This window comes from Tiliqua scincoides, chromosome 4, assembly GCF_035046505.1.
Source record: "Tiliqua scincoides isolate rTilSci1 chromosome 4, rTilSci1.hap2, whole genome shotgun sequence".
Classification (NCBI taxonomy): Eukaryota; Metazoa; Chordata; class Lepidosauria; order Squamata; family Scincidae; genus Tiliqua; species Tiliqua scincoides.
Genome location: NC_089824.1, coordinates 130,279,290 through 130,288,702, shown reverse-complemented (window position 1 = coordinate 130,288,702; position 9,413 = coordinate 130,279,290). Strand labels below are relative to the sequence as shown.

Below are 9,413 nucleotides of genomic sequence, written 5' to 3'. Positions count from 1 at the left end.
TTTCCCTTGGACTGCCCTTCAAAGTGAACTGAGGCATGTTTGCCTACTTGTGAGTAAATGTGCACATAAATAAATGCTAAGGTTCAGTTTCCATAGGGCTCAATACATTTTTCCTTGTCAGCCATAACTTGTCAGTTTCACAACCCACCAAAAATCGGATTGTGATCCTCTGGTGGGTTGTGACCCACAGTTTGAAAACTTCTGGTCTACAACAAGAACATGTGAGTCATTAAAATAAGCAGTACTGTTTTGTCCAACCATCACCTAAAAGGGCAATGCAGCTGTGTACTGGAAGCCTGCAGAACAGGTAAGTGCTCCATCAGATAGAACATCTTTAGGAATCAAAACACGCTAATCAAAACACGCTAGCTGCCCTGGGTCCCTTTGGGGAGAAGGGAGGGGTATAAATAAAGTTGTTGTTATTATTATTATTATTTTTAAATAGACCGTGCAAGTTGACATAAGACCAGATTTTAAAGACGAAATGCATTGTACATATTAAAGCACTTTTGACTAGCTTGACCCTGTTCTGCTTTAAAATAGTTTTGCCAATTGCCTCCTGATCAATAAACCATTTATTAAATGTAGGAAGTTCCTGGGGAGGCATTTACAAGTCCCCCCCTCTCCCCAGTGTGGGACAAGTATTAAAGGTAGAGTATTTCAAGAAATTTTGTGCAGCCTCGGAACTTTTCATTGGATTCTGTTAATTTGGAATTCAGTTGAACCTCAGCAAAGAGAGGAATGTAAGTTCCTCTGTTTAAAATGTTGGTGATCTGTTAACAATCCTAATTGGCATGACCCATTTTTACAGTCACTGCAACCTGCCAACTGCCACCAGTTGCATAATTTCTGGATTCTACAGAGACTTTAATTCCAACCCTGTTACTGAATCTATAGTGTTTTTCCCTCCCCCTCCAAACTGTTCTTGGTATAGATTTTCCCAGGGCTGCACTGACTGTTCTGCAATGGCAGGTGCTCTGCATTGATTTTTGTTAAGCCCTTCATTCTGAATCCAGCTGCAATGTTCTTTACTGCAAAATGAATCACTCATGCAGAGAACATGGGGAGGTCTCTGTCATCTGCTTCTTTACAGCTGACTCTGTTGTTAGGGAACAGCTTTCCCCCTGTATACCAGAGCGGTTGAAGAGCACTTCTTGAGATTAAGAAGCTTGGAATGGCATAGTTGTGGGTGCAGGTGGTTGTTTACACTTGGGTGGGGAGACTTCAGGTTTGTGGGATCCACTTCCTTTTATACTGGGATTCCAGTATCAACCAGGTGCAACCTAATAACTCGGGAGGATGGATATGCACTTAGAATTTTAAAAAAGGGATCCTCACAACACATACTCAATTAAAACATTTGTTTTTAGTTCCAAAGCTGAGACTGGAAACCTCCACTCCTGACTTTCATGTAATGTTCCTTCATTCTGACAACTCAGTTTGGAGAAAGAGGACACCTTTTATTGCTGCTAAACCTGGGAGTTGGAAACTCTCACTGATCTGCTGCAAATCTGTGAGATATCTACCCAGATGGCCTTCTCCTGCCCCAGCATGCGTGGTTCACTCTTGTCAAAGTTCTGTGGGCAGGTTCCTGTTCTGGACAAGATCTGGGCATCAGTTGTCATAGATAGATTAAAGTTTCTAAACATGTAAGGCAGGATGAAGCAGGCCTTTCCTGCAGGGAGGTCTGATATTTATTCTCTCGAAAGCTGCAGACCAATCTACGTGCTCAGAAAAAGTATCTGGTACAGCTCTTCTGGAACAGAATGGTCAGGGCTGGCTTTAGGGCAATTTAGCCAAACTTGGGGGGGAGGGAGGGAAGTGTTCCCTGCTAGGTTAGATCTCTACATGCAAGTTATGTGAATTTTCAGGAGTTTAGAAAATGTATTGAAGCAAGCGATTCCACTATCTCCATTCTCAAGTGGTATAGTCCTTCACTGGACCACTTGATTTTTTCTGAATGTGCAGATTAGTAACCATTGTAGTAGTAGCCTTGTGTGCTGCAGGGCATGCTGTTTGGCTGGACACTTCTATAAGCCAGTTCATGCATTCCCTGTGATATAGGGTTGGTTGCCACTTGGTTGCCAAGTCCCCATGTCTGGATCCCATTCCCCTCTGGCTATACTTTAACAGAATGACCTGCAATTAGGGGATCCTGTGGGAAGTTTCCATAAGAGTGTAGCACACTCACAGGGCTGGGGCTGCTGACATGAGGATTTCCTGCATGATTTAGTTAAGGGGGAGTGGCAATCACAGCAAACACAATTGTGGCAAACAAACGTGAATCGGCTTGATGATTCTGTAGTGAAGAAAAGCATTACAGACAAAGGCCATCTGAGACTATCCGGGCCAGATGCTAGCTCTTAATTGAGTAACTCTCTTGCAGTACCGCTCCTCTTCAAGCCAGTGCAACAGAATTGCCTAGTACCAGACACGATGAGCTGCGATGAGACAAATGAATTGGGAGTCACCTACACCGGTTCAGTATGCAACACCACTGCTGCACTATAAAGGAAGGAGAAGAGAAATGCAGGGAAAATGGGAAGCACTGGAAAAAACAACAGTGTGGCTCTTAATTGAATTGGAAACGAGGACAATCATATAGCCCGCAGCTCCTTGTTTATAAAGCCTACTAGTGACATATGATTGCAGAGTCTAAGTTGTCTGCGTGCCATTCCCCCGATCAGCCTGTTTTTTTTTTTAAGCTCCAATTAATGTGAAGCAAGTTGCTAATGAGTAAGGCTGAGGACTGAGCAATTCATGGTTAGTTCAGCCATCATGATGTCAACGCATCTGACTGTTTTGTAAAAAATGTTTCCTAATTACAAGAAACTGGAGATTTTTTAACTTCTTTGTCAAATGCGGGAGGTGACATGCATAGTCTTTGGATGAGTCGAATGCTAAGTATTGAAAGTCTCTGTCATCGCTTTTACAAACTTGGTGGGATCATGGTCACAGCTGGTCAAACATGGTCTGTGGTCACATCCCAGAGTGCCCTCATTTGGAACACCCAGATTTCTGAAAATTCTCAATCATCAAGGTTGAGACAAGAGCAGAATGCTTTTTTTAGAAGATTCTACAGTGGAACTCTGCAGGCTGGAATAAGCACACTTTTCCTCTCCCATTTGAAGATGTTTCATGTTCCCAGTAGCTAGTCCATAAGTGTGGGGGAAATGTCATGGTGTTCAAAAAATGCTGAAAAGATTATCTGCTTAAAAGTTGTAAAATGGAAATTTTCTTCCTTTTGTATTGTGTCTGCATCATCACCATCACCCTCATCATTACAACTGGTATTTATATACCACCTTTCTTGATTGTCAGATTTCTCCTCAGACTTTAATTTAAGAAGGTTAACATCGGCAGGCTCTTCTAAGCCCCTGTAGGGATTTTTACAATACAATTGTTCTAATCATTCATAAAACTTCATTCCAGCTTCATTCCTTCATGGTCTAGCCTCCCTCTGGTTGCTTTGCCTCTCACGCTTGATTGACAGCAACTACTCTTTCTCACCAAGGGAGTAAGCTTGTGTCGACAGTTCTTAGATACTTCCGGTTGTTTCAAACTGGTGCCCCCAGATCTTCAAGCATATAAGGCGGCAGATCTACCACTGAGTCACACCTCCTGCATAAATCATATATACTTGTAAGTAGAGCTCTGCCTGCCCAGTGGGCCTAGCCTCTTTTCACAAACATGATAGGAGGATGGGGAGAGCTTATTTCCTAGCTTCAGATATTACTTTTTCCACACAAGAGGACTCAAACCTCCAATCTGAGAGGCACATCCCAAAATCCTTTGCAATGTGCAACTCTGGTCATCTGCATTGGTAGTTGTGGCATGAAGTAAAAGGCGTGGGGTCACAGCTTAGTGGTAGAGCACACATTTTGCAAGCAGAAGGTTCCAGATTGAATTCCTGGCATCTCTAGATAGAGCTGCAAAAGATCTCACCTGAAACCTTGGAAACTTCCTGGTCAGTCAGTGTGGACAATACCAGGTTAGATAGAACAATGGCTCATTAGAAATAAAGCAGCTCGTATAATGTTAGGGGATTAGGTAAGAACCATTAGTCAGGCTGACTCTTATGTCTAGTACATGGTTGGCAGATTGTTTACAAAACTCAGGGCTGGACAGAATGAGGAATAATAATAATAATAATAACAACAACTAGGTATTTATATACTGCCTTTCTGGTCATCAGATTAGTCCTCTGACTTTATTCAAGGCGGTTTACATAGGCAGGCATTTCTAAATCCCTCAAGGGGATTTTTACAATCATAGAGGTTCTGTCTTTCAAGAACCAACATTTCAGAATGGATCTTCCTGGTTTGGTCTCACTTCTGGCCTCCAGTTCTCCCACACAGGCTGACAAGCAGCTCCATCTCTCACATGAAGGGCAGCCAAGACGCTTCTTGCTCACACCAAGAGCAGGTGGAATCACTCAGCTCGGCTTGTCAGCTGCTTCAAGGTCTCGCCATTCTCAGCTGTTCAGGGAGCTGCCGGTGTCCTCGAACTGGTGACCTTCTGTTGTTATCTTCAGGCTAACGGAAGCTCTACCCTCTAGACCAGACCTCCTGCCCTCCTGGAATTAAAGATACTCAAGCACACCATATGAAAGTGGACACTGGAAAGCTACCAAAATTGCAGGTCTCCCTCTGAGATGACTCTTCCTCCCTTGTGTGGTCCATATAAGGAAGAAACAAAAAAAAAAACAAAATAAAAAAAAACAAACAGGTAGCATTTTCTGTCCGTTTCTAAGCAAGAACATCTGAGACAGAGGCATACAAGGATATGGAATGGAAGCCTGTGCTAAGTGCTGAAACACCATTTGGGTATAGGAATGCCTGTCCGGGAAAGTGATGTAAACTGTTGTAATTTATTGGCGCTCTTTGTGATCCCCTTCCATCCAATGCTGAGCCTTTATATTTGTAAATAAAACAAACATTACAATTATCCAGATTCTGGTTTCCTTTGAAGGAGAAAACAATGGGCATTCCTTCTTCTCTAAAGGAAGCCTGAATCTGATAATTTAGCCCTTGGAACTTTGTGCTGCTCTAGGAAATGGGGAGAGCGCATAACAAGATGTTCATGTGCAGCCCAGCGCCTCATAAGATGTTGAAGAAGATGCTGGACCACACAGTTCATGTTCTATGCACCAATTAAAAATTGGTACATCAACTGGGCACTCTACTGAGTAAATTATTACCGTAAGAGCTTTCAGCATCTCAGTATGGAAATATTAGGGCATTTGCTTACATTCTTTGAAGTGGGGGCACTTGTGCCTTTTCTCCTTTAAGGAAAGCCTTGAAGGCAGCTCACTGGACTGAACGTTTGATTCCCATCTCTTCTTTGTTTCTTTCGAAAACTGCGCACATCTAATTCTACATATGCATCCTTCACAATGGATGTGTTGCCTATTTATTTTGTACTTCCTCTAAATGCAACAAGGAAAGTGAGGATTGGTTCTGAATGAATGGTGGCACCTTTACTCCAGTCTGTCTCTTCTTTTGCATTGATCAATTGTACCGAATGTTACCTACTTTCTACTTTTTTTTAACGAAGTTTATTTATTTATTACAGATACAGGTAAGGAAAATGGGTTAGACTTAGGGCTGGGACTACACAGGTTACACATGAGGGTATTGGCCATCGATTATAACATTAGTCCAACAAAAAAAATAAAAAATAAAAAATGATAATGTCTAAAACCAAAATTATTCATCAATACAAAAATTATCATATTTGTTAATCTACTGATTAATAATTTGACTAAACAATCAATATTTTTTATCTAAAATTATCTATCCAATCATAAAAAGGCTTCAAATTTTTTACTTATACTCTCTCCTTACCACTAAACTAATATTTAAAATAAAATATTTCTTATCCGATACTTAGTTTCTGATATCGCATTTAAGAGGAATGTTTCCAGTTTAAATGGTAATACACACTTCAATACCTCTTGTAACAGTTTATATATCATTTTCCAATATTTCTTTGCTTTTTCACATATCCACCACATATAATAAAAAATTCCCTCAATTCTTTACTTATCCAACATTTGTTTGATGACCTAGGGTACATTTTTACTATTTTCTCTGGAATTAAATACCATTATAAATTATTTTATATAATTTCTCTTTTAAAGAATAACCCTTTTAGTTATCTTAATACGACTTTAATTTTCGTAATATTTGTGTTCCAAGTTTTCATTTACATCTACTTTGATTTAATATAATTAATGGAATACTCTTCATTTCTAAAAAGAATTCGGTCCATTAATATCTACATAAGGATAAAAAAATTCTACTTGTTGTTCAGCCATTTCCACTTTCTGTCTTAGTACTTCCTTTATTCTCTGTCTTATTCGTATTTTCCTTCTTGCTCCTCCCACTGCTCCCTCTTCTTTTTCTTCTTAACTCTTTCAAATTTCTTAACCCCTCTCTTTTCTTCTTTCTTTTTCTTCATTCTGTTCTTTTTGGATTTAATCCAAAAATTCTTCCTCTTCTCGAAACAATGTGCTCTCTGAAAGTTCTCTCTTTTTTCTTCCTTAAAATTCTTAATTCTGATAATGACGATTGCTTTTTCCATCTCCTGTTGCCTACTGTCTAAAGTGGGCAATTAATATCTGGGTAAGCAGAAATTTTAAAAAAAAGGTGTATTCAATTTTTTTTACTGAGTTTTGTAACAACTTGGCTAGAAAACATCTAGCAATCATTACGACCGATTTTGTTTTGCAATTTGTAAAACCAGCTATAAACAAAAGGAAAGCCTTGTCATCTGTCCACTGTTAATGACTGAGTACAAGCACCTCCGTGTGGTGAAACCACAAATTTCAGGCACTGGCTCTTACAAACCTGTGATTGTACCACTATTTGTTACATAGCAGACATGGAAGATCATTGGTGACAGAAGGATCAGAGAGAAATTATAACCTCTTGCATAGAAAGCTTGTTTAAGAAACCAAACCATGAAGGTATAAACTCACACAAAGACTCCATTTCAACAGGGTTTGCGAAAACAGTTTGAGCTTCTTAGATGACAGATTTTGCCCTGAAGATGTGTATTGTTGGTCCTGTTTCTTGTGTAACAAAAAAATGAATAAATGAATGGAGGCTTGTTTTCTCCTTTCTAATTTGAGCTTATTTTCTCCTTCCCCCCCCCCCCAAGTGGGATTGTGACAGTGATGCTTCCAAGCAACTGTTAACCAATAACCTTCTGTTAACCAATAACTGTTAACTGTTAACCTTCAAGCTTACAACAGGTCCAGTTTGCCTGGATAAGAGGCATCTGAATAACTGGTTGGCTTGTGTGGCACAACATGGAACAGTGGCAATTGGAGATGAGGAAATACCATTGGCAGGACCTGAGGCCTACAGTCTAACAAAAGTTGGTTGTAACGAATGAATGTATCAGTTTATTTGCCCAAATTAGAGCCATGTGCACTTGTAACAAATGGCATGTATGAAGCTGTAAAATGCATCATTGTTATCAGCCTACGAAATCACCAACAGCAACTGTTACCCTGCACATGCCCAATCTTGTCTGATCTTGGAAGCTAAGCAGGGTCAGGCCTGGTTAGTACTTGGATGGGAGACCAACAGGGAATATCGGGTGCTGTAGGCTTATACCATAGTCTTTCGAGACTGAAGGTTGCCAACCACCACCAAATCACCAGTTGAAATGCGTACACAAGCTCTTTGCTATGCAAAAACCCATGTACGTTTGTGTCACTAGGGTTGTTGGCATCACCTGGTGCAGGAGGCCAGCACGTCACTCCCATGGCAGACATGAAGTGGGGCGAGCAACGCCCCAAGCGGTGGGCATGGTGATGCACCATTGCCCCACCCCTGTTGGTTTTTTGGCTATAACTTTTGATAGAATAGAGATATTTCAATGCTGCTTGTTTCATTGCATTCTGAATGAAATTACACATCAGAAAATATATAATGTTATGGTATTTGAAAATTCCAAGGTTTAAAAAAATGTTTGCCAGTAGCCGTGTCACCCCCTGTGCATGTCACCCGCTGTGGCCCGCACAGTGACACCACTGCCCATAAAGCTACCTTTTCAGATATGTTCCTGTTCCCTCCTGGCTAGCAGAAATTCAAGAATTCAGTGATCAGTACTGAAAAGCAGACAGCTCAAGTATTTGCGTTTAGATGGAACATTGAAGCAAATAATAAAGATACAAGCTCTACAGCTTCCATACCCCACATACAGTGTCTCAGACACAGCACCACAGGCTGCAATCCTAAGCGCTTATATTATGCTAGAAAGTAAAGCCCATTGAACACTGAAGGACGTTACTTCTGAGTTCACCTGCTTAGAATGTTGCTAATACTGTATTCTTAAAACATCCATCCAGGAACACAGAATGCATCTGTTAAAAACCAAAGGAGTGTCAGTGCTGCCTTAATTGGATACTTACTGAGTTTCAAAAGATAATTCTCATAAGCATGATGACATTTTGTTGTATCACACCATGGAGCCAATTGCACAAATCAAGAACCATTGTTTTTTGGTACTTCTGATGATCCATGATGAAGGCCCAAGAAAAGCAACAGGATTTAAAATGGTTGCAACTAACTTGTTCTATTGGCTTTCAGTGGGATGTGCAGTTTGATCCTATCTCTGCTTAACTGGAAACAAGCCCAGCGGCATCAATGGGACTTGCTCACAAAAAAAGTGTGCATAGAAGCCATGCTGCTCAGTCATAGGCACGTTTACTCAGAAGTAACTCCCAAGACTTCCAAATTTAATCCTAATGGGATTACAGCCACAGTTTGAGTTAACCTTTGCTGAATCAGGACCTCTGCTACCTTTTCCAGCAGTGCAACGTGACAAGCAAAAGTAGGAGGCTCAGCTTGGTGGGCGGAGCTCCAGCATGTGCTTTTCCTACTCTTGAGAAAAACCCTCCTGTCCCCCCTAAGCCTCTTACCAGTGTTTGTCACATTGCGTCTGGCCTCCCAAGCTGGAAGTAACTGATGATGACATCATCACCAATTACTTCTGGTAGTACGTCCAATAGGTGAACCATGCAAAGTGATATGGTGGAGAGCAAACTTTGAGAAACACTATTGTAGACATCTAGGGACATGGTGTGTGTGTGTGTGGGGGGGGAACACGTGAAATTTCAGGTGAGGAAAATGAGTGGCAACTAATAAAGGTAAAGGATGAATCTAATTTAACTTTGTTGCTGCCAGTGGAACAAAATATTTCCTTTAAAAAAAATTAAAGAAAAGAGAGTGGGGAGAAAAGGCCTCTCAAATCTGCCTTAAATCATTCCTATAGACTAGTCGGTGAAATACAGTCATTGTTGCTTCCAGGCAGTTTTACAGGCACACCAGAGCTAAATTTTACATAACTGGGAAAATAAATTAAGTCCTCCTCCAAGCAAAGCTCCCTTGTGTTATAAA

At 40.7% G+C, this 9,413-nt stretch overlaps 1 pseudogene; it reads left to right on the top strand.

Annotated features, from left to right (window-relative positions):
* The first annotated feature begins 7,500 nt into the window (after positions 1–7,500).
* LOC136649838 (5S ribosomal RNA) lies at positions 7,501–7,620 on the top strand (annotated as a pseudogene).
* Positions 7,621–9,413: the final 1,793 nt, after the last annotated feature.